Source organism: Polistes dominula, unplaced genomic scaffold (assembly GCF_049000335.1).
Source record: "Polistes dominula isolate Pdom_NZ unplaced genomic scaffold, Pdom_raw_medaka contig_28, whole genome shotgun sequence".
Classification (NCBI taxonomy): Eukaryota; Metazoa; Arthropoda; class Insecta; order Hymenoptera; family Vespidae; genus Polistes; species Polistes dominula.
This window is the reverse complement of record NW_028300879.1, coordinates 6,646,797-6,673,734: the sequence shown is the minus strand read 5'-3', so window position 1 is coordinate 6,673,734 and position 26,938 is coordinate 6,646,797. Positions and strand designations below refer to the sequence as shown.

Below are 26,938 nucleotides of genomic sequence, written 5' to 3'. Positions count from 1 at the left end.
CTACTACTACTACTACTACTACTACTACTACTACTACTACTACTACTACAACCTTTTTCTTTCTCCATCTGTCGATAACGAGATTTCAAGATTTTCTCGGGTCAATGGCTAATAGCCGAACGGAATAATTCACAATGGTCTTCTAACGAAGAACATTTCACGGCGAAAGAGAGAAGACGTAGCCGTGGGGTGAAAAAAAATTCTATCGATGATGAGTCTCTCTCTCTCTCTCTCTTTAAGAGTTATTATACACGGCGTTAATCCAGAACGATCGTTCGTTCGTTCGTTCGCGAAATCTTGACTCGTTACGAATTTTTTTTAAAGACGAGAAAGAAAACACTACTAGCGAACTTTAAGAAGAAAAAAGGGAACGAAGAAGCAAGAAGAGTAGAAAAAAAATAAGAATAAAAAAAAAGGTAGACGTACAACGTCCTACTTATTTTCATCGTTGAAACTCGCTTTGCAAAAGCGTTTCACTCACAATAACTCCACTTCGTTTCTCTTCTATATATCGCATCTTTTATATCAAAGTTTACCTATAATGTATCGAGTAAAGGAGAGAGAAAAAAATGAAATAACGAATGTCCTTATATTTTCCTTATTTTTGCCGTTCTTCATTTAACGATAAATGAAATAAGAATATAAGAAACGCTTGAACGAGCTAATATAAGACAATACGGCAAAGAGAAGGGAGGAGTATCGATAATCTTGATATTACTTAAAGACCTACTTATGTCACAGCGTACGCAACGTAATGGCCTGGCCCATCAAGCGCTAATCTTGCCAATCTTCATATCCTGTAAGTACTCTTGAACTCGAGCTAAGTACGAAAGGGGTGCTTACTCGGTTCCCACTGACGCTATCCACACGATCATGTTACACGTTGCTGTTACGGGCATCGTCCTACCAAACCATTTACGGATCATTCTCAAGAGTCCTCCCCAAGAAGCCTGGCCTTTCGTGTATCTTACAAAAGAGATAGAAGACGACGTAAATTACTTCTAAGATGAATGGACATTATCCCGTGAATACGAAAGATGTCGTCGAGTAATATTACGATTAATATAAGCGAATCGTTTCTTAACCGGTAAATAACGAGAATAAGAGTAAGTGAGTATAATATTCACCTTAAAATCTTCCCTTTTTCACGAAATTTCGATAAATAATGAAAACGTGATCAGCGTAAATCGAGCCAGCAAGAGAATTCCTAACGAGCGTTTCACAGAAATTCGCGAGCTTTAATGTACCTTTCTACCCCTCTTTTACTTCACCCTACTACACCCTTCACTTCTTCCAAGTGTTAGTCGTCGTCGTCGTTGTCGTCGTTGCAAAAGTTAACGTTGTGCGAGTAGACAGTGCTGGGCTAAACTGTTACCACCATCCTTTTCCCAGAATTCGAAACCCTTCCTTTTGGACCTTCCATCCTCGTTTCTCTTACTCGGTTAATGAGCTAAGTACACGTCCCTACTTTCGATGGAAACCAAATTAGTTTACGCTCGGATGCTCCCACTTTCTCTATCTCTATCTCTCTATCTCTCTCTCTCTCTCTCTCTCTCTCTCTCTCTATCTCTTACACGTTCACATGGGTCGCTTTGTCGCAAACCCAAGTTTCGTTAGATGGCTAGCCGACGAATTCTACGACTGAATTTGCTCACAATCTAAAATTAAACTTTACTTACATTCCTAAGCGATTAAAGTCACCGAAAAGTACGATCAACTTAGTGTTCTTGGTAGAAAAAAAAATAATAATAATTAAATTCGAGTCAACCAAAAGGAAGAAGAAACTTTTTATAACGCGAAATGTTGTGCTTTTGTTCTTATTTTTATTTTAATTTTAATTTTCTTTTCTTTTCGAACAAAATATCACCTTACGCAAGATAGGAAGAAAGAAAAGCATGAAAGACGATATCGAAACCTTAACAGAAACTTGGTCTTTTTAAGACTCGAACCGATAAGCAAGAGTATTTTCTATGCGAAATGTACGAACTTTAAAGCAAACCATTCGGTAGAGATCGCTCTTAAATTATTTGAATATTCCTCATACCAAGGATGCATTGTACGAAGCTTATCTTCGAAATGCGAATAGAACAAAAATTCTATGAGAAAGCTTCGTTCTTTATAATATAGGAAAAGAGAAAAAAAGAGAAAAAAGTAAAGCAAGGCATAAAATTAAAAAATATAAACTCGCGTAGAAACTGATCTCATTCGATAACGAAAAGTCGGTTAAAGCTTTGATCCTATTTCTCGAGCTTGGGCATATCTAATATTGTTAAAGCGAGTATGAAAAATAATGGGATAAGAAAAGAGAGAAAAAAAACTATTTTACGTAGCTGCAAGATGAAATATAATTTCTAATTTGACACGCGTTTCGAATGAGAAAAAAAGAGGAAGAAGGAATAACGGGATTCCATCTTTCTCTCATCGCACAACTCTAATCCCACGTATACCTATAGCAACGGATACGAAAGGGGTGGTGGAGGAGAAGAAGGAAAGAAAAAGGGGGGTCTCTCGGTGAACAGGTTTTACCCTTCCAGTTCATTCCTTCGGCGAAATATTAGAAAATCCCAGAGAAAAAGTAGTAGCGGTGTACATATTGCTTGATTTAAAAAAAAAAAAAAAAAACAGAATGAAAAGAAAAGAAAAGAAAATGAAAAAGAAAAAAAACACGAAGCAAGAGTTCCTTATTCCGTAGCTAAACGCATGATTTATTTCCCTAGACGTGGCCACGATTCATAGAGCAAATACCATCGAGTTTCGTGCACACCACCTCCACCGTTCGTTCCTACGAAAAGGTCAAATACGATCGTAATTCAGAGTTGTAGGCAGGGCAAAAGGGAAAAAGGGAGCAATAGGGACGTTCATGCTCTCGACTACTACTTCTACTACTACTACTACTACTACTACTACTGCTACTACTATACCTGCCTAGCTGCCATTTAATGTCGCGACACAACACGGACTTTAACCTATAAACGCTTCACGAGCAAGTACCACCGTTTATGTGTGAGTACTTACGAGCCGTTAATGTGAACCGTTCTCTATGACGACAAAGCACGGAAACATATTCTATTCGTCCTTGACTGTTATCCCACTAGTTTTGTCACGAGAGAAAAAAGGAGATACAAGTTCCTGTTTTTTCCATCCCTTCTCTTCTTTTTTCTTTTTTTTTTTTACGCTAGTCCATCCAAATAAACGATTCTGGTACAATTCCATTTTGTGTCTATCTCTATTACCTTTAATGAAAAATTCTAACTGTGTGTGTGTGTGTGTGTGTTTGTACGTGGATGGGTATTTGCATCGTGTAGAAAAATACGTTGAAAAATACAACTTAGATGGACGGGTAGATTTAAAGAAAAGAAGAGAAATAAGAAGAAAGTAAATAAGAAGGGAAAGAAAAAAAGGAAGAAAAAAATAATAGAATAAGAAGAAGAAGAAGAAGAAGAAAAAGAAGAAGATAGAAGTCGCTAAGAGAACGAGTCGTGTCGTACAACTAATTAGACGATTAGAACCGTCTCATCCTGAAATCCTCCCTTCGAGCTCGCTGCGTCTTGGAAACTGGCGTCAAACTTTACTTCTACGAACGAACATTAATCTTAGTTTCCGGTAAGGTAACCTTGCGCGCATACCAGTTCTACCTACACGCCAGCAAAGTCTTGTGTCTTCTAACTCGGACGTTTGCCTAAGCGTCAATTACGTTTTATCGTTGTAAATTTATTCACAGCCAGGAAATGTAGATGATAGTAGTTTTCTGTGTGTGTGCACGTAATATAATACTTACTTACGTATGTATAAGTATAGCTTAGATAGAGGTAGATGTAAAAGAAAAGAAAAGAAAAAGAAAATAGAAACCTAATGGAAAAAATCGATCGTTCGATACCGTTGAGTATATGCACGCGATTCGCGACCGGGCAAAGCTTTTATCGGAAGAGCAAACTAGACGATTTACATGCCTTTCACGAAAAGGGATAACCACGGAAGTAGGCGATGAAAGCAAAATGTGCCCCTATCAAACGAACCAAATTTCTTTGCGGCTCGTAAAAGAGAATCAGAACTTTCTCTCTTTTTATTTTTCATACTTTCTTAAAACTGATTGGTCGTTCTTTCATTATCGTATGCTATTGTATCAGGTTAAACTAACTCGGCGTTGAGTACGTCACCCAAAAATTATCAGAGAAACAGATAAGGGTTATAAGAAAAACCCGGACGTAACCCAGATACATCGAAAACGATTGGAAAAAAAAAGAAAGTGCAAGCTACACGAACTGTCAAGGACGCACTTGTAACATTGTAACGACTCTCTTATTGAAATAGATCAAAAATGAGAGATATAAAAATGTAAAGAATGAAAGAAAGAAAAAAAAAGTAAAAATGAAAAAGAAAGAAAGAATAAGTCACGTTCAACGATCATGGGCTGTGTAACCATTTATACGTATATTTTACTACTTCTTTCATTCCTTTGCGTAAAATAATTTTTTTGTTCTCTTCCCTAACCCTTTTTATTTTTTTTTCTTTCTTTTTTTAACGGAGATTATTACATTCAGTTTTTCGCTTTGAGAGTGAGAGAAAGATAAAAATAGAAGAAACGGAGTAACGCGCCTTTAGCATTCGCAACGATAAGCAACCTCCTCTTCTACATTTTACGGTTTTACTCTGTACGTTAAACGTAATTATCCAACGACTCGCATAGGTCTACATATATACATATTATATTCGTTTACATATGTATTTTAGATCTAACTTACATCTTTTAAACATGCGTACATTAATTAATCCTCCTCCTCATCATCATCATCATCATCATCATTCTCATCGGAAGGTGAGGTTTTCCTTGTCCATCAATTGCATACAACGACAATTGTAATTCAGCTTAGTCGCAAGGTCATAAACGTTTTACGGTGACGATCCTGAGTGGTTAGGATTGCACACCGGTGGGCCTTTCCACGTATACACTATTATACACGATGTTGCGGTTCGTTGGTTACAGATAGGGGAACAACATTTATTATACCTTGTAATAAACATACACATACCGAATAGTTCCTATTAACATATCCACCAATCTACATATGTTAATTTAAAATAGAAAAATTTCTGTATAATTCGTACGTGGTACCAATCTGAAAGTTTGAAATCGATTACACACACACACACACAAATTTATTTAATAAGAATTAAATAACAACTTATTATCGTTGCTATATCAAACAAGTTTAATTACGTTTTAATAAATAAAAGCATTTTGTTTTCTATCCATAATACTCTTGTATATTGTTGACATAACCAGTTAAAAGGAAACACATTTCAAATGAACTTTCCTACTGGGAGATCTTTGACAACTTTATGTCAAAAGCGTGTATAAATATTAAAAAACACTCGACAAACAAATTTCCCAGAATGGTCAGAAAAATACAATAGAAACAACGACGAAATAAGAAGAAAAAAATGGAAGTCATACTTATCTCGACAAATTAATTTAGCTATAAGTTTCATCGGTGTGTGCTAATAGTTTTTTATAAATATTTTTTCTTTTTTTTTTACGAATATTTCGAATTTACGCAACGATTAGAAAATTTTGTTTGATATTCCTGTTAGAAATATTTTAAAGTTATTTATTCGTATGACAAAAAAATGTAACGCAATGCAATGACACGTGCGTTGGCATGCGAGTTATCTCGCGTTATCTCGACGATTAGGGAAGTGACGGGTTGTGGTATACGTGGCAAACCGCTCGCCGTCGCTAACAGCGTTCAACGTAAATCGCTTTCGATGCCAAATATCGTTAATGCTTTACAACAACGTTCAAATATATATTCAACTAGTTCTTACACTTACATTCTAACTATCTTTCATTTTGATAACCTGATTTTTAATTATTCTTTAAAAAAACACATATCGAACTACGACAAAGTTCACGAATTTGGGATCTTTTATGAGTTCGAATGATTTTTCTACGAATATCTTCTCCCACCTGTCTCACATTTCCAAAAATGTCCTCTATTTATTTAATTAATCATACCTCATGTTGTTTAAGTTTTATGATCCAACTGGAATCAAAGTATGGAATTTCAAAGTAGCTAGATTTTTGTATTTTAATAATTAACTTTGTAAAAGTATTCGTAATTGTACTAACAAAAAAAGTCTGAAAATAACGGTATACCGCAGTGTTCCATATTAGGGACGATTAGCCTAAATAGAAAGATTCGTTAATATCTTTCTACGTACTCTCTTTTGTTTCTTTTTAATGAATTTCAAAAATATGGCAGACTTAATAAAAGAAAAAAAAAAGGAAAAAAATGAAATTTTAAGGACAAAAGAAAAAGTAATAACGAAAAGTCAAATTTCAATCGGATATTTTTTCTCGGCTTTCACTCGAATTTTTTCCCCAATGGATGATGGGAGTTGTGCTATCGCATTTACGGAATACGCTGTGTGTGCCCTTTGATACTAACCTGTATAGAACGTATTAGTATTCCTAGTTTTCTAGGGATATGTATATTGGTAGCGTCAAATTGTCCGTTTTTTTCCACGGTTGAGCTTTTAGCTTATTTGACCCTTTCACTAGGTAAAAAATCTATGACGAGAACAACGTCAACGTCGACGACGACGATGACGATGACGACTATGATAACGAGAATCGAACGGATAAACGTAACGACCTACGACATTAACTCACATACATTCGAATAGGGTGATATTAAATAGGAAAACGAGCACTGCGAATTGAAATCGAAATGATGACGACATTCCTATTCGTATTCGCCTTTGATTTTTAGAATTTAATTCCCATCGAAGTATGTCTCTTGTACCTCTCTCTCTCTCTCTCTCTCTCTCTCTCTCTCTCTCTCTCTCTCTCTCTCTCTCTCTCTCTCGTAAATGCGATACTAATGCGATTGTAATTCGTTTCTCGTAATAATGCAATTTATTTGTTCCTTTCTTTTATAGTACGCACATTAAGACAAGATATATATATATATATGTATATAATATAATTTATGGAATTTTGTATCGAGGTCAATCGAATCGTATGACGTGTATTAGTTTTTAATTGTATAGGTAGTTCGAACGATTTGACATTTGTTATTCCTTCTCTCGTCTATCGAAAGATGACGACAACGTTGGTCGATTAGGTCTTGCATATCGAACTATCTATCCTTCGTGATTTGAATCTCGAAACTTTGCATTCGAGATAGGTCTGACCTCTTCTCTTCGACGCAATATCTACTAGAATATACTAATATATACAGGGTGTTCGAAAATGTTAACTCTCAGATCCAATAGATGAAAAAACTTTATGTAAATTTTTAATAGAATGTACAATGACTTTATCAAAAAGATATATTATTTTTTTTTTTTTAAAGATATTTATGATTTATATTCTGACAGTTATACGAAATGTTAGGAAAATTATTTTACCTCGGTTAGAATGCAAAAACTCTTCCTTCCTTCCTTCCTTTCATTCGTCGAATTAACGCGACTGTCGTCCGACTTTTATCAAATTTTTGTTAACCATATTGAAAATAATATATTTAATTCGTTTTCAATTTTAGTCAACAAAATTAATCTCCTCTTTACAACCAACTCTTTTGCGTGATCCCCATAGAAAAAAGAAAACATTCGTAAAACGAATTTGACACCACGCAAATCTACGAATGCTTATACTTTGTTTTTTAGCTAGTTTTCAACATATACATATATAGAAATAAGTTAATATGAACTTTTTCTCATTTAATTGACCTCAATAAAACGTAATACAAGTTTGGTCTTAAACTTTTAGGACATCCCTTATATGTAGATGTAGATATACATATTCGATGTGTAGTTATATACATACCAATATATATATACATATATACTAATATATATATTATACCGTGGGTATTTCGTATTCGCTTCGATACATGGTGAATAAGAGGTGGGTGGAAGAGGAGTGAGATAGAAAATATATTCTATCTGTGCTTGCGTTAACTCGCGATTTTCCAGGCACACATCGGGAATGCTCGGAAATACTCGAATATTCCAATATACGTATATATAGCCTACATTCGGCCATTTCTACAGAAACGAAATTGCGTGTCACGCGCGCGCCTCGTCGAATCAATTTCGTACTACTGCCACAATAACTACTTTTAGGGAAAAAAAACGATACTATTTCATTTTAACTATATTATATGTATAATATATACATTTATCTCTTTTTTTCTTTTCATTATATCGAATAGATCCTATGATTTCACATCGATCATTTTATCGTTGTAGATTTCAAAACCTTTTTTCAATTAGTTTAAATTATATTTTTACGTGCTGTTAAATCTGAAGGGTAGTAGAAAAATCTATACACTCTTGATTTTTTGAAATTTACAATAAAAACAGATACGTGATTCGTATCGTAGTATTTTTTATTTATTTATTTTTTTCTTTTTTTTTTTTAATACGAATCGATCCTTCGATTTTTATCGAAAACACTTTAGTTCGTATTAAAGAATAATTTTTATCAGATATACTTTGACGTGTTTTTAAATGCTTAACAAAATATAAATAGTTTAATAAATAAATCGGGGTTTGCTATTCTGATTCTACCCACCGACAGAATCTTAAATGACTTGTACAAACATTTCGCATACCGTCGACGGAATACAATCAAACCCCTGACACGCCGAATAAACAAGAAAAGACAAAGGGTAAGAAAATAGAAAAAAGAAAGTAGACAAAAAGAGAGATAGAGATAGAGAGAAAAATAGAGAGACACGTCGATATTTCGAGAATATTACTTCACGAGAGTAGAGAAATTTTTGTAAAATGAATTCATTCATTCTACTTTCAAGAGTTTCTATTTTCCCTTGACCCATCGCCGTTATATAAAACGTCTAATGTTCCCTGCGTTTATTGAGAAAGGAAGAAATAGAGATAGAAAAACAGATAGAATAAGATAGGGGGAATAATATAAGAAGAAGGTGGATATGATAAGAGGAAAGAATAACAATAATAAAAAATACAAAGATAGAGGAAAAAGAATGTGAGAAGAAAAATAAAAGAAAAATAATAGGGAGCAGAAAATTTGCAGATTTCGTATGGAAAAAAAATTACGAATAGTTGTTATTTCACGATAGAAAAGAAAAGAAAAATAAAATAAAAAAGATAAATGTATCTTATAAGAAAATATCGTCGTAATAAAGTCTAAATAACTTTGTAGATCTTTTTTTATTTATCTTTTTTAATCCTAACTTATCGACGACTTAATCAAAAACTAACGTGTCTCATCGTTCTCTTTGGAGACATCCAATTTCTTCAAGATGAACTCGGTCCCGTGTCTTGGTATCCATCATCCAAGTTTGAAAGACTACGAGAAAAGAAAGATAAGAGAGAGAAAGAGAGAGAGAGAGAGAAAAAAAAAGAAAAGAAGTTTCGAATGTCGATATCGAATCTACAAGGAAAGGGCCACCCCACGGTTACTACGAGGGTGCATAAACTTTTCTCTTAAAACTATTTACCAAGAAACGGAAATGGGGGATGCGGTTGACGAGGTAAGGGGCTTATCAAGAAAGATAACGTCGACAAAAAGAAGGATAGAAAAAAAAATATACGAGAGAAAAAAAAAGGAAAGTAAAATTAAAGGGAAGAAATGATCCTCAAATTGAAATTCTATAGCTTGTAGTATACGTTATAAATATTATCGTTACAACGCATCATCGTAATATTATATTACACGAGAATAATATTATGCATTTATATATATATATATATATATATATATATATATATATGCATATTTTGTTATCAATTATCCAAAATCGAAATAAACATTAATAACGTCTTCTTAATAAAACAAGTAAACGTGGAAACACGCTTGAAATGATTTCGACTTTACTGATGGTATTGATTAAAATCCTTTCGTATTTGCGTGCATGTACACCACCATTTGTAACATCGGAAATTGATATTTTTCATTGAATGAAAAACATGAGCCAACCGTACGGATATTAATATTATACATTTTTTTTCTTTCCTTTTTTTCTTCTTGCTTCTCGTTTACAACTGAGGTAAAAATTGTTATCATAATTGCAGTAATTAATATACGAAAGTATTGATATTAATTTCGATGGAGAAAATAATATTTTCATATAATCCAAGATGTGCATCATAAATGAATTTTAATTATGATAAATTTTTAAAATATTAAATATATAAAGAACTAAAAAAAAAAAAAGAAAAGAAATGTCCGTAAAATATCATTGATGAGAGAGAAAGAAAAAGAGAGAGAGAGAAGGGTAAAGTTTCGGGGGTTGGAAATATAAAAGAGACAGCACAGGATGATAAAGAAAGGTAGAAGGGGAAGAGAGAAAAAAAATGAAAGTAGAAAGGCGTCGAAATGAAACACAATTTCATGAGAAGAGGTTATACCCCCGTGAAAGCGTATACGACGACGTAGAAAGGTGGATGAAACGTACAGAGGGTGGATAAGGGTGAAGTAAAAAGATCATACGGAAAGAATTATGGAAATAAAGCGGGCTTCCGAGTAGCTCCGAGCGTTTTCCATCTCTCTCTCTCTCTCTCTCTCTCTCTCTCTCTCTCTCTCTCTCTCTCTTTCTCTCTCAGCAAAACCTCGTTTTCTCTCCCTGGTAAAAGGACCTGAATTCCGCAATGCAAGTAACGCGCATAACTCGCAGAAACCGTAGGTAGAGTTAGGGTATCGACATTTAGGCACATTCGTCGTGGTTATAACGATGACAGTGTCAAGAATCAATCCACGAATTTCCTATCTATTTAAACCCTATTCTATTTCTCAAACCTGCTGGTAGAACTTTGAAATTCAATAATTGGAGAAGCAGTAGATGCTAATAGGTATACGATTACGCTAGAAAGAACATAGATATATGTATATCTATATGTTATAACTGTGTCAGCTGATAAGAAGAACTCGGAAAGAGAAAGAAAAATAAGATAAAAGTATAGAAAGTCGTTTCAATATTTTAAAAGTATTTGTTAAAAGAATAGCTTATTGCTTCAAGTTTCAAATGGTCGTTCTCTACCTTGTTACCACAGGTGAATATATTTCCGCTAATTACCTTCGTTATTTCTGGACCAGCATTGATGAGTAGGATATCGTATCGTATATCTCATAGCTTTGAATACGATGAAATTACGTTGGATAGTAAAAGGATGGAAAAGAAGAATTCTTTTTATTTAGTAGAGTACTCGTTCTCTCTCTCTCTCTCTCTCTCTCTCTCTCTCTCTCTCTCTCTATTTCTATTTCTCTTTCCGTAACGTTTACATTCCACTTCCATGAATCAACTAGCCCAATTGTTTACACTTTACGGGTAACTACGCAAAGCGAGGTTTTACCTAGGTAAACAATCCCATGATATTCCATAGATTTCTCATTGCCGTTTCTACGTTAGCCACGATACGTTCAAATTTATCGACCACGATCGTCGTCCAATGAACTAAAAACGCGTGTTCGAGAGTTCCGCAGGATTCGTCCGCAGAATTCGTCCGCAAAAGCCACAAGTGCAGCCAAAACTCGTATCGGTTAGCGGTGTTTCTCAAAAGCGAAATCTCGATTCAACGTTGAAATATTCCGGTTAGAAAGAAACGCACCGCACCACTACTACCACCACCACCACCACAACCACCAGCATCACCATCGTTACTATCAGTCCGACTAGTAGACGAAACTAACATTCATGTAAAAAAATCCGCATCGCTAGGCTAGAAAACTCGATGACCCGTAGGAAAAAAATCCTAGCAAGTGAATAAATTATGGAAATAAAGTACGGCTCGGTGGTCAGCGGTTTTCGCTCGGAAAGAATTCGAACGATGCGCTTCGAGGCGTCAACGAGATAAAGAGAGAAAAAGAGAAAAATATATATACATATATATATACAAAGGTATATATGTGTTTATGTGTATATAGCATATGTTGTAACCGTTGCAGCCAAAATTCGACGTAGCACAGGCATAAGCCGTGTACCACCACAATTAATAACGCTCGTATCCTCTATTTCCCTTTCTCCCTCTCTCTCTCCCTCTCTCTCTCTCTCTCTCTCTCTCTTTCTCTTTCGGTCGTAACCATCGCGTCTATATCCACTATTTGATAACGCTCTGAATAATGGCTTTATTAAGCTTCGAAACGGAATGCGATTTATTCCGGTCGGTTTATCAATTAAACCCGTTCGATTGAAAAATACTGAATTAATTCGACGGGAAGACCGTCACGCGAGAAACGGAAATCGACAACCTGTAGACGTCGACATACCGGTAGGTAGAGGAGAGGTGCAAGCACGCACCTCTTCCTTCTCTTTCACGATTCCACGCTCGTTAAACGTATCCTGTTGACCTTTGAGATTCCATATGCGCGCCGTGCGGAACACGATCAACCGATCAAAAAGGAATTTACGTCCCTTAGGAATTTTTTTTCGTTCTGGAAATGTTTTATAATTGTACGTACCTACTCATCGTAAAATGTTATTATCTTTTTTAACTCGCTGCTCCACTTTTTTCTATTTCCGTTCTCGTCAATATAACTGTGTGTTTTACTATATTTAACCTTTTACTTATCTACTTTGGGATACGATATTGGCTTAGCAAATTGTATTGGCATCCGGTGAGCGATGTTATTAAAGCCCTAAGTAAAATATAAGCCAAACGAGTAGAGTTTAAAACCGCGGATGAGACCAAGGCAAGAGCTGGTCCGATGAAAGCCACCATCACCACCACCACCAACTAACTCGTCCATTAACACGCGAATAGATTCGGACGTGGTTGCGGACGTGAAAGCGAACTACGTGACCCTCAACTTAGAGTTTCTCGATGGTTGTTCGAAAATCAGCTGCTAGATGGTTGGATAGGACAGAAACGGGCGCGTATAAACTTTTACGATTCTAACAGAAGTAACTTGGAAGAAAATAAGAAGAAGACGCAAAAATAAAAGGGAAAAGTTTTTTTTTCGACTAATCGATAGTTGAAGGAACATTATCCAGCTATCTTTCTCGTTTGTAGAAATTTCCACGAGTGCAAAATGGGTAGCACACGTGTTAGTTCACGGTAAATCGAAGCTCTGCGTGCAAATACTCTAACGTTCATGGTAGATGGTTATCTATCGAGAGAAAGAGAGGTGCAAGAGGAAAACGAGGAAACGAACTCGTATATCACTCGAAGAACGGAGGTAAGAAGGCACCATACTACTCGAGGATCAAGGGTTGCACTTGGTTCCTGGCTAGCCGATACTCCGAATTCTAAATGTTACTACGGTAGAGCATTGCGCGACGATACGCCGTATCGAAAACACCTTAAGAGAGGTGCTAAAGGTAAAAAGAGAGAGAGAGAGAGAGAGAGAGAGAGAGATAGGAAACGAGATGTAGTAAATATACGATGCAACAACATGCGGGTCTATGTGCATCCGTAGAAATTCAAAGTCGAGCTAACGATCTTTAAAAGCCATATTTCACCGTCTTTACTTATGTACCATGGAAAAGTATCGAGTACCATTACCCAAATAGCGCATAGACTAGCTTCGTTATTGATTTACACTTTTAAAATGTTCCATTTTATTTCCTCCTGATTATTATTTCTTTTTTATGTTATTATAGTATCTCCTATACGGATTAAACAATTTTCACGATATTATTTTCTTGTAACGAGTTGAACAAAATTATTTTTTACTTTAGCACACACACACACACACACACACATATGAAGGAAAATAAAAAGATAGATTTTGATCTAGTTTAAAGCTTAAATGAGCGTTTCGATAAACATTGAAATTACTTTCGTTCGGATAGAAAAGACGACGACGTTTGCTAGTCGGGTTGTTTAAAAAAAACCTTATCCGTATTTTCCAACTTTTATTATTACGTATTTGAAAGCTTCTCTTTTCTCTCTCTCTCTCTTTTTTTTAGGTTCTTTCTTCCTCTAACCTCTTCGTATCTACGGCCTTCTAAATTTTTCGTTTATCTGCGAGAGGTAGCTTAGCTCCAGCGTTGCCAGTGCAAGGCAATCGTTTATACGTACGAACGAACCGCTTATAAATACCAAAGAGCTTCATTCGATTTCTCTTGGTATCTACTTACATACATGCATAACATTTATATATATACCTACATATTTACTTCCAACGGAATAATGAGTTGTGCATTTATGTTGCTTTATTTGAGAAATCGTAATAGCTCTTTTGCTCTCAAGTGCCGTGGGTTAACGAATAAATAAGGATACGTAGATGGATACGAATATGGTAGAATAATAACGCATTCTTCGATAACATCCTTCACCCTTATTCAAAATGTAACACTTACTTCGTTTCTTCTATTATATTTATTCTACTTCTTGAATATCCTTGATGAAAGAAAAAGAAGAAGGAAATGATGATGATGATAATGATGATGATGATGATGATGATGATGATGATGATGATGATGATGATGATGATGATGATGATGATGATGATGATGATGAAAAAAAGAGAAGGACAGAGATTGCACTGGGAACATTTTATTTCATCTCGTACATACGAGTACATATATACCTTCTGGCTATCTCATGTCGAGAAAAGGGAGTAACATTTCGCTCAACCAATCACAGCTTTACGATTTCAACTTCTTCTTCTTCTCTCTCTCTCTCTCTCTCTCTCTCTCTCTCTCTTTCTCTCTGGTAAAATCCTTTTTTCCATGACCCTTTTTTCGTTTTAACGCTTAATTCCGTCAATTTCGAAAGCTTTGCAAAAGAGTATACAACTAAAGGAAGAAGGAGGGAAATAAAAAGGTATATGATTATTTTCATATTTCACGTTGTCCAACGATTAAACTTAAGCTTGATTAGAATAAAAAAAAAAGAGAAAAAAATGTTCAACTTCTTTTCCTACATTCTTCGGTCATTTAACTTTTTCCATTATACCGAGAGAATTCAACGGCGTGTTCTACAAACACTCCAATCCCTTTCTATTTTCTAACCTTTAGTAGTAGCCGGTACTATTTCCCGGGGTTCTCTACCTTTCCTTCCTTCCTTCCTTCCTTCCTTCCTTCCTTCATTCATTTCTTTCGTCGCTATCTACACGCGTTCCTTCGTCCCTTTTTCTTCATCCTACTACTTTTCGTGCTTTGCCCAGAACCACTTGGAGGCTCCAATTACAGAGAAACATCGCGGCCCGAGAGAACAAACAACGGCGGGTGGTGGATTAAGGATTTCCCAACGGTGAGAGTAACATTCTTCAACCTTCGGCCAAAGCTTAGAGAAACACTCTCTGCTCGAATTTCTCTTGGAAAAAAATAGAAAAAAAAGAAATAGAGAGGAAAGGAGTTATAATCGAAAATCTTTTCGATAACTATTTTCCTTTTCTTCCCCTCTCCAACCCCGATTCTATTCTGGTATACGTAATACGACACATTTCCGTGTTTAAATTGTAGAAATGATAACATCGATCGGTGATTGCCTAGCACACCAATCAGACCTGAACGAGATAATACTATAGTGGTTGGAATTCTATAAAGATTGATATCCTTTGAAGGTTCGTCACATAATCTGGAATTTATAATTTTAATTTAATGCATATCATGTTTCCTCTAATAAAAGCTTATACCAAACGTAAAAACGTTTTTAATAATAATTCTAATTTTGTTGAAGGAAATTCCACATACGATACGCAAACAATTTGCTATAGTTTATAAATCAGCATGTGTGTAAATTATGTTGGTAATACTTAAACGATCGATAGATTTTAGTGTCCGGTATGCGACACTCAATGATAATTACCGAGGAAATTAGGCGAATCGTAGATTTAACTGGAAACGAAATTGATCAAACCACCTGTACCAATGTACACTTCCGCCTTGCCCTGGGTGTCCCATCGAATAAACGAAGTAAACTTTCCACTACACCGAGGTTCGTTCCTTTTTCTGATTACATTTCTATGTCTACACTAACACCAAATGAAACGTTGTAACATCAACGTAACAAGAGTTTTAGCTCGTTTGTGAACGCATTTTCGAGTCAACGGAGTTAATTAACCAACGCTTTTAAGCATCCGAGTAAAGCTTTGCGCCTATCTTCTCTAACTAAAACTTTTGATTCCGTCGTTACTGTCGCGCGTCACTTTCATTAGCCTAAACTTTCTTGACGTTCATGCTAATAATATTCGATTGAATAATTCCTTATTGGTAAACTGTAATACCTTTTTATTAACTTTCTTTACTAAGTTATCTAAGTAAGTCATTTTACTTTTCTATTCTGTTCTGTTCTGTTCTGTTAAAATTAAAATAAGAAACTTTTGCTTACGTAGATAATTATCAGCTTTTGTAATTATATTACACAAGACTAAGTTAAATACGTGTAATGAAAACATCATATCTAACTAGCGTTAATACTTCTTGATGATCTTCTCTTGGGAGATCGAAGATGCGGCGTGTCTCGTTTCAATCTCTTCTCTATGTCGCATCGTCCTCGAGTACTTCGATTTAAAAAAAAAAGCAAAAAGAGATAGAAAGAGGAAAAAAACGAGACTAGACTCTTTTTATTTTTATTTTTATATTTTATATCTCGAGCTAGTCGCTTGAGCCTTTAATTACGAGTTACGAACGAGAGAGAGAGAGAGAAATGAATCTTTTTTTTTATTCTTTATAAAGGAATTCACTCATCAATCGATACATTTTTTATCGTTATCTTCTTTTTTTCAATTCGTTATATGATATATAAAGTACAATTAAATACTTCTCCAGGGTATCTACTTAAAATCTTTCGATATTTAATGTTCATAATGATGATTATTACGTTGTTAAGAAAATATTGATGACAAATGTTTATAACGATAAATAATAAAAATCTTAAATAATGTTTTGTAACATGCATTCTATAAGCGTTAATACGTTATGAACCGATAATGCGGCACTAACTCTTATCATAATGACGTACGCATATGTATACGTTATAACGTTGGCCTCTGATCTCTCATACCTCCCTTTTGCAGTTACCACTATCTCTTGTTTATGCAAGCAGATATATATCTATATTTACATATACATATATACATATATAGATATATATATATATATATATAACATGGGCGGGGGATTTGCTTTGTCGATCTCGAATATTTCCAGAAGTATTTGCGCCCATGCGAACGATGAATCGCGAATGAAGGGAATAGGTTGTATTGCCGAACAAACTTGAAATCTAATATTTGACGAAAAAATGTTTAATATGGTCGCTGGTTTCTTGTTTAAAAAAAGAAAAAAAAATAACAGTGTATAGAAAGAAATTCGTATAAACGAACGAACGAACATTTATAGTTGAATTATTGAACAATAAAAACAAAACTCGAAAACTATCTCGTCAATGGCGAATGAAGATAAAGATAGAAAAGAACAAAAATTTACAACGAGTATCAAAAATGTGCGCATTCTATTGCTTTCCCCACCAACCCTCGGGTGTATCGCCCTTGCGACCCATCTTCTTGATTACGATACCGACAAAAAAAAAGCAAATGCGCGAGTACGGAGAATGAATTTGTCGAGTAGTAACGCTCGAGGATATTTCGCCGATGGTGTTTGCACAAGTGAATCGCGTCGAGGATCGCGTTTTGCGCGTACACCAAAGCGTTTTCGATTATTCCGAACGGTGGTGGTGTACGTTCCGCCAAAAAATTCAACCCTTCGAAACGTCGATTCGTTGCTGGTGTACTAGTACTAGTGGTACTGGTACTGGTACTGGTACTGGTACTGATGCTGGTGAATTCGTTAACTCGAAATCGAACCACCCTACTACTGGAAATCGAGCCGAACAGAAATCTATTTTATTTCTCTCCTTCATCTACGTCAACCTATCGGGAACCCATCCTGTTCCCATGCACTTCTACAATAATACACACAGTTCGAATCAATTTCGAATATATTTTCCAAAATGTTTAGTCAAATTTTATTTAACACGGGCATTCACGTATACGAAGGTAACGTGTATTTCGAATGTATATGTTTCAACATTCGAGGGTGGATCAAATTTCTTCACTTTTCCTATACAGGAGTATAGCAAAATTTCAATTATATTATTGTATTTAACTAGAAACGGTGTGTACCATTAATAGTAACAAACAGTACAATAGAATAACAGTGCATGTTGTTGCAACCAATCTTCAATAGAACAGTTTGTTCGTGTGATTTTTACCAAGATATTTAACTTCGTAAAATAATTATATTTCTTCTAATCTTACCAACTGCTTTTTCTTTTTTCTCGCATTTTTATTTTTTATTTCAGAAGCTATCAATGACAGGGTAAAGGTTTCGTTGTTATAATGAAGCGTAAATAAATATGACACCATTGGGTTAAACGATAAGAGACAAATTGTGAAAGATTGCTGGTACGAATGAAATACCATCGAGCTATAGTTGCAATGTAAACGGAAGGGCAAAGATTCGCAATAGAATAGAACGAAAAGAAAGATGGTCCCGTTGCTACCGACAACCAATATTTGCTAACGTAGCATTCGATGGAACGACCTTTCCGCCTAATGAACAAATTCTATTAATGTCCGTATTAATATCCGTACTCCGTGACCGAATAGATCAAAATCGAATTCGATTTCCATAGGATGGTATAGGATCGGATAGCATCGGATACGATAACACAGGATAGATTAGAATAGAATAGGATTGTTTAGTAGCACCCACGCAATTCGATAGTTTTCGGCATACTTGCTCTGAACGACAGGACGGACAAAATGAAAATACACACAAACATACACACATCGACAAACAGAAACAAAATAAAATGAAATAATTTAGAAACTTAATCATCAACATTACAGTCTTTAAATGAAAAAAAATGTAAGGAATATTAGTTTGGCATCGGTTTAATGTCTTGCTGGTACCAAAATCTTTGGATGTCTATTAAAGATCATTAATAACGAAGTATGCTTTAGTTATCGATCGATCGATCGATCGATTAAATAGAATGGAAATAATGGTATCGAAAGATGCATCAAAGGACCCTAACGTCGAAGTAATTAATTATATATTGCGTGTTCTCTATAAACGTTTGCCAATCTTCCTCTCGATTATCACCACTCTGGGCGTCACTTCGTGTCGCGACTGCGAATTCGATGAAAATCTTGATAGCGTTTAATTAATTGATTTTCCTCTCCCACCATCGGCATCAGCACGTCGCGCGTATCGGGCAAACGATGATAAGCTTTTGCGCGACGAGAAGAAACTCGACGGGGGTTCCGGTAAACGGCTATTAAAATTTAACGTGCTCGATAACACGCGACGACAACGATGAAAAATATCTCGCCCCCGTCGAACGCGATGCAGAATGGAAACGATACCCAAAAAGGGTGGAAGAGAGAGAGAACCTACTAAAATTTCATTTATATTCTCATCCGTTGCAAACGTGTGTGTGTTAGTGTGTGTATGTGGACGTATTCTCTCTCCCATGACCTTTGACTCCACGAAAGCTGATCGAACGGCACGCATGCACGTATTTTTCCTGGACTAATTTAAACGCACGTTATAAAAGAGTGTTTGGAGAAAAGAAGAAAACAACAAAAATTACCTATTTCCAGTATTTGTGTATGTGTGTGAGAGCACAAACAAAAATATTCTCCATCTCTTTTTTTCTATGAATTTTACATTCCCCCTTCTACCTACCTACTGCACTCGGTGTTTTCCTTTATTTTTTCATAAAGGAAATTGAAGGTCTTATTTCGAAACGCACGCTTTCAAATAAGAGAACAAACGAGAAAGAAAAAGAGAAACGATAAAAGCAGCAACGAAAGAATTCGAGCTAGTTTTTATGAATGATAAATTGAAAGGCTCATTTACTTTTTTTCTTTAATAAATCCGCGCGCAATTTAATCTGTAATATTTTTTTTTCTATTTTTCCCAACCATTTCACCCCAGAAACCAGAAGAAGATTATCCGAGCTATTTGAATCATTGCATCGTGTAGTTACAGTGAAAAAGAGAGAATACATTAGAAGGGATTCTATGTATACCTAACTTAGTTATAACATAGTCGACGAGCGTACGCAAGCGAGAACCTTAATATTCAACTTTTCCTTCTTCTCTCGTAAATGTTATGAATTATTGTTATTAAAGCAGGATAATTTTTTACCTAGTATGAAAAACATTTTTTTCCCCTGTTCGTAAACGTTTTGCGAGGAAAACTCGTTCGCGGCCAATTTGGCGATACGATGAACCCATCCGACCAGTTTTACGGGTTACGCGTCAAGAACACGCTTAATCGTTTAATCCGCGAGAGCGTAGTATGCACGGCCTTCGATGATACAAAGGTGCTAGGAAAAAAATGTTGTTACCTGTTTTAGTTTTTTGTTTTTGTTCGATTTTCTTTTTTTGTCTTTCTTTTTTTTTTTTGATTCGTTTCATCCCTCTAAATTTATAGATGCGAGTCCGGGGTTAGCAGCACGCTACGAGCTCAACAAACAAAACAAAATATATATATCTATATCCATTGGTCGAGTTATAAATTGCGATGGGGAATGAAAATTGACAAATTTGTTCGGGTTATTAACGAACGTATGAAAAATCTAGCGTACACGTAGTAGACGTTATAAAAAAAGTAATTTCAACGGGATATTCGTAAAACTACTCCTCCACTCGAGAAAATATGGTGGTGGTATAAAGGTAGGTGGTAAAAGAAAGAAAAAAAAACAACAAATGGGAATTAAAGCAAAAAACAGCGTAGCTCGAGAAAGCAACTTACCTCCCAGCGCTCGTGGAACTTCAACAGGGGGAACAAAATTACAACGCTATCTAGGAATTTACAATAGTTTCATTTTACGGACGCGCCTATCACTCACTCGGGTTAGCACTCGAGGGCGGCGAATAACGTGGGCACGTTGCCACGACGAACACACCACCATCACCATCACCACCATCACCACCACCATCAACACCACCTCTTCCTCGATTCATCCACCTTCATCCAACCACCCATCCCCATCCCTTCGACGCTTGTGGTAAACGCAGCAGCCGCGCATCGACGAACGAGGAAAATTTTGTTGCTCGGCTTAACAATTACGCGATCAGTTACGCGATTCCTCCCACCCTTTCCCGTGGGATCGGGCTATGCGGTGGACAACGAAATCCATTGGTAACTTTATCATTGTTCGATTTTACGCATCGACCATACCTACTAACGCTTTTATCTACTTTTTTTCCTTTTTTCTTTTTTTTTTCTACCATCCCTACATTTCTCGTTCACCGACGTGATTTTTAAAACAACCAAATAGTAGTGTGTGTGTATATATCTGTGTTTTTTAGAAAAAGATCTGATTCATTTTTCACAAATTGATTTTTCTAATTAAAAATAAAGATTATATATTTGTAGAATGTCTGATGGATTGTTCAGAGAAATAATTGAACACGTTTTAAATTATCTATTGGAAATTCATAATTGACGTAACATCTTTCCAAATCAATGATAAAATATGATTAATTAAAGAACATCGAGTATTTCCAGTTTCTCGAAAATTTCTTGATCTAACCATCAAGAGAGAAGAAAGTACGGAAATAGACGAATAATGTTACTTTTACTTGGTTTCGTTCAACGGAAAACGAAATTTGAAATTAAGTACAAGGACCGAGACTAACGAGATAAATTCATTCACGTCAATTCAATTCATCAGCTTCTCGACTCATTTTAATGCTAACTGTTTCCTAATGCGTTATCGAAACCGTACACCGTACCTTTCTCTTCAATTTTCTCTCTCTCTCTCTCTCTCTCTCTCTCTCTCTATTTCTCTTTCATTTAATCATAGATAACTAAATTAAATCAGTGTTATTCTGTCAATAATTATTCTCGGTTCATATAGTACAAATTATACTTACAATTCATCAATTTTTCTTCATTCATGTGAAAGAAATTAAAAATGAAAAGCAATGTAGTATTAATACTCAATCATTGAACACTGTATGAATTGATTATGTTACTCCAACAAACTACATGTTTGCATAATTAGTTATTAAAAATTCGATAACGTTGATTGTATATACTTTGTTAATAAAAATTCTCAACTACTCTTCGTAGAGAGGAACGTAATAAAAAAAAAAAGTAAAAAAAAAATACTAAGCCATTAATTATTACTAGAAAAATTATCGAAGAATTAATAATTCGATAGTTTGAAAATTGTTAGAAATTAATAAACATTCTTCCGTGATTATCCCTTGTAAAATAATTTATTTAGCCAATTAGGAAGGTGCAATGATTATCGTGGTGGCGTATACAACAGGAAACATATCGAATTTGCAGAAATGGTTTGAGAGAGAGAGAGAGAGAGAGAGAGAGAGAAAGAGAGGTCAGTAGGCTATTAGGCGAGCGAGTATTTCTCTCGTGATCTAGGATTAAAAGGAAAGAATTTATTAGCAACGATAAAACCCATTCTTTATTTCATCAACGAGGCCATCCAATTAGTGAAATTACGATGATCGATAAACTCGGTATAAACACGGCTAAAGAAAGCATCGTATATTATCGGCAGTTAGCGAGGCAACGCAAAGATTTACATTTCCTAGATTGCAGTCACTTATACGTGCATACTACTACAGGTACGTTCCTAGCATGCACTCACGCAACAACGAACGACGACGGCAAAAAAAAACGAATGTTCAAACGTAAGGAAGAAAATGAACGAGTTTACGAGCGAGTATACAAAACATACACACATATGTTAATATGTGTAGACGAAAATTCTTTGTGTGCATGCTTAAAGAAGTCATTTTCGAAAGGAAGACACATTGCTAATTAAAGTATGGACCAGTTCCGGGCAGTTTACTCAGCCCGGTACCCTTACTTAGACTTTTCGTTAACCTCAGCAGTATATATGTATATATATATTTATGCTAACCAAGAAAGTCATGTTACGCTTCCGTTGCTTTTCAGTCTAATAGCTTATCTTCTGGTAGTAGGTTTAATGAAAGTCCAACGGGGGAAAACTTAACAGGATGGGAGGGATTAAAAAAAGGATAGAAAGTAAGAGAGAGAGAGAGAGAGAGAAAGAGAGAGAGTAAGAAGGAACCGATGCATAAGGGGGGATCAGAAGTTTTGCCAGAGGGTCTATTCATAGGAGGACCGGGATACCTCGTCAACATATCCATTTGCTTCAAGAAACATCTCATCAAGATTCCAACAAGGCGCAAACTAGGGGGAGGGGGAGTGCTTTGGGATATGCGCACGAGCCTGGAACGATAAGAAAAAGGAGATGGCTAGAAGAAGGAGGGGTGGTGGTATACTGCGAGCCAGAATTGTTGGGATGAACCCGACAAAATGAATGTATGTGTGTGTGTGTGTGTGTGTGTGTGTGTGTGTGTGTGTGTGTGTCTAAGAGAGAGAGAGAGAGAGAGCTGCTCGAATTACGTCTCATCAGTGCGAGTAACGTGCAATATTCAAATTATCCTGCCGAGTGCCGGCACCTAATGAGAATGTATGCAAATAACGGGCACCACCTCCCAACGCTGATGCCAATCGACGAGCTGCGTCGGAGCAACGATGAACATTTACGGTGAAGAGTACTTCTACTACTATGTAAGAGACAGAAGGGAGGGGGAGTAAAGGGGAACGGGGAGAAAGATCATCATTCCTGATTATACAATCCGAGATCGTCTTCGATCTACAATACGCGCGATTATTTGCTTCAACTAATTATTATATAAGACAGTCACACAGTGAGAGACAAGTTAATATTGACCGAGGAGAATGAAAAATCGTACAAAATAATCTTTTTGGAAGAAATACTGTGAACATTTTCATACGAATACGTGACAAGTAATAGGTTTTTTTTTATGTAGGGGTGCGTGTTATTGGAATAATAGGAAGGTGGGGAAAAAAATGAGAAATATCGATCGGGCAAGGACAGTCACACAGAGAGCAACGAACAATTTATAATGCGACACGAAAAGTGAAAGACTGTGAGTCGATTGGTAGATACGGGGGATGCAAAGGAGAGGGATGAAACTCATTGTCAGCTATGCGTTTTTTTTTCTCTTTCTTTCTCTCTCTCACACACATTCGTGGAATATTTTCTGTTACGTAAGAGGAAAAATGATAAATTAATTATAAATTAACGAGAGAGATGTTTTAAGAGGGTGAGTCGGTAAATTATCGATTTTTTATTCTAAAATAATTTCTTCTAACTGAATAAAATATTTTCAAGAGAATATTCTATTTAGGATTTTAATAATAATTTAAATAAAATACCACCTGTCGTATTTTATTCGAAAGATTTTCCCCCATGACATAATTAAACGCGTAATTATTTTTATTACAATAGAGCGATACGACAACGACAATGACAACGACGACGATGATGACAACAACCTCGATACAAAGTAAAACTTTAGTCGCAGATAATATCGAGCAAAACCGTATTTGCATCACGTGCTATCCCACGTAAAAGCGGCGTGTATCGCAAACTCGTCCGAATTAATTAATTCACCGTACCAAACTATTTATTAACGTGCCAACGCTCTAACGAATGTGTATCTATGTGTTGGTACATATGGTAAATAATGAACGTCATCCCTTGCCCCCCGTCCTCGTAATATCTCGAATATTTTACTTCCCCTTACGTTTTATGTTACAACGATATATGTGTGTATGTGGTACACTTACTTATTACTTTTTAAAACAAGTTTACCTTGATCGAGGGAAGACGATCCTAGTCGTGTAACTTAATCAATTAAACGATCTTAAGGTCAAGACGAAACTCAGATTTTGATTTATTAACTTTACGTCCAAGCTTTCATTATTAATTATAAATAAGTGTAAACAACTATCGATGGTAGTACATGTATATTCGTGCGTATTTTAACGAACCATCCCTCCAAGTATTCTATGTGAAATATTTCATTTCTATTGTTTAAAATACGAAAATAACAATTTTGTCAGTACCCCTAATTAATCTCCCGATAACGAAGCATTTAACAAATCTAACTTTGATAACGTTGAAAATGTTCGAAATTTGTTATACGTTTTTGATTCTTTCCTTTTTTTTTTTTAATCAACAAATCATTTTTGTAGTTTAACGAGTTTAACGTTGAACGAACGTAACGATTCGTTAAATTATCTTCGATGAAAAAATTAAACGCACGAATTTAGAATTAGATTCGTTATGGTTAGGAGCAAGTGTTCGACACACGGTTAGCACATACTTTTGAAAGATACCTCGAGTAAGATAGACAAGAAGAGGCGTTAATAGTGAAGGAAAATTTCCTCCTTTCTTACGAAGGTGGCGATAACGTCGAGGGTTAATGTGCTTGGGGAGAGTGCTACTTGGGTGATTTTATACCAACTCAATGGAAGGATGGGGTTCAGTTCGTTCCTCTTCTTCCTTCCTTCCTTCAACAACCTTTTGCAACATCAACGACAAAACGACAACGAGGACAAACTGGAACACTCATAAATCATGAGAATGTTCCACTGGCTAAATAAAAACAATAGCCTTCCAATATTGTAACGTAACAGATTATACTAGTCGACGCAGAAAAAAAAAAAAAGAAAGAAAAAATACAGACGAGGAAAATGATTGCAAAGCAAATTTATCCTATGGTCGATACCATAAAAAAAAACCAAAATCAAACAAATTTTAATCAATTAATTCTTTACGAGACGAATTGACAAGTTATAAAATATAACTCGTATGTGTATTTTTTTTTATGTTTTTGTACAACGAACTTTCAAGTTCGATTACCGGGTTGGCAAAGAACCGCCGTCATCGAAGGAATGCATGGAATTGCAGAGATGCAAGAAATGTGAGACGTGTGTGGTGGCATGGATGGTCCATTGTACGCTGTGACCTCGCTCGCTGTTTGCTGTCCTCGCTGGAAAACAAAAGTTCGACTCTGCTTTTCGTTTCTCTCTCTCTCTCTCTCTCTCTCTCAGTTATGATCTATCTTGCCTGGTTAGTCTCAACATCCTCTTCCTCCTCCTCTCCTTTTGCTTCGGGCTTTCTGCATGCCTTTATGTCAACAGAAAAAAAAAAGAAACTTTCGTTACCACCCACTCCCCAACGCTCATTATTTCTCTTCGATCTCGTAAAAATGATTTCTGATTTTTTTTACGTTTATTAAGGTTAATTGTTGAATAGGGATACTTAGTTAAACGCATATTTGGAAATAAAAAATTAGAATAATAAAATTATTAACAACTACTACATTTGTACAGTATTACAATTTGTGTTTTATAACTTTTAAATAAAGTTACAAACTTTTGTCATTTATTTTTTGCAAGGAGTATTACGAAAACATTTTTAGACACCCTGTAATATACTTACTATACGCGACACGTTTTATTACCACCCTTAACATAATTCGAAGACGTATATACGCAGTATCATCCATCCTCTTAGTGTATTCTCTCTCTTTCTCTCTCTCTCTCTCTCTCTCTTATACTCTTACCTTTGGACACAATTGGACCGCAGAGAATCTCCATTTCTTTCTTCCGTTCGTTTTCCTTTGTTCGTTCTATCTTCTTTTCTCTCTTTTTCTCTCTCTTTTTTTCTTTTCTCTTTCCTATTCGTTTCTAACGCTCCCGCGAAATTGGCTACTTTGAAAGCCGCTGAAGGTGTTGCTAAAAGGTCCGTTTATATTTTACACCTACTCTTCTTTTTTTCCTTTCTCTATCCCTCTTTCTATTTTTCGTTTTTTTTCTTTTTTGTCTTTTTTTTTACCAGGTCGGCATCATAGAAGTGGAACACGTTGAAGCTTCCGAACCGTCGCTCTGGCATTAAAAAAAAAAAAAGTTCCTCTGCAAAAATAAAAAATGAAATAAAAAAAAAAGAAAAGTATCCGAAAAAGAGAAGGAGATAAAAAAAAATTATATACATAAAAAAAAAGAGAGAGAGAGTGAAAGATAGAGAGAAAAAGCGTAGTTTTATCGGTCCAGCCGTGCCCAGGCTATGCTTTAATTATTTGCTTATTAAGTATCACGCTTCGCGCGTAATTTCG

The 26,938-nt window shown here is 35.6% G+C and overlaps 1 protein-coding gene and 1 long non-coding RNA gene across 2 annotated transcripts in view; one reads left to right on the top strand and one right to left on the bottom strand.

The window, feature by feature from the left end:
* LOC107068781 (neural cell adhesion molecule 2) overlaps positions 1–26,938 on the top strand; it is a 106,685-nt gene that overhangs the window by 6,121 nt on the left and 73,626 nt on the right. The gene's annotated exons all lie outside the window — the stretch shown is intronic.
* Positions 364–26,938, bottom strand: part of LOC149033670 (uncharacterized) — a 40,413-nt gene continuing 13,838 nt past the window's right edge. The window contains exons 2-3 of the long non-coding RNA XR_016176476.1: positions 25,891–25,950; positions 364–25,813 (exon numbers count right to left, since the gene is read on the bottom strand). This is a non-coding gene — a long non-coding RNA (uncharacterized LOC149033670). The remainder of the gene's footprint in view (positions 25,814–25,890; positions 25,951–26,938) is intronic.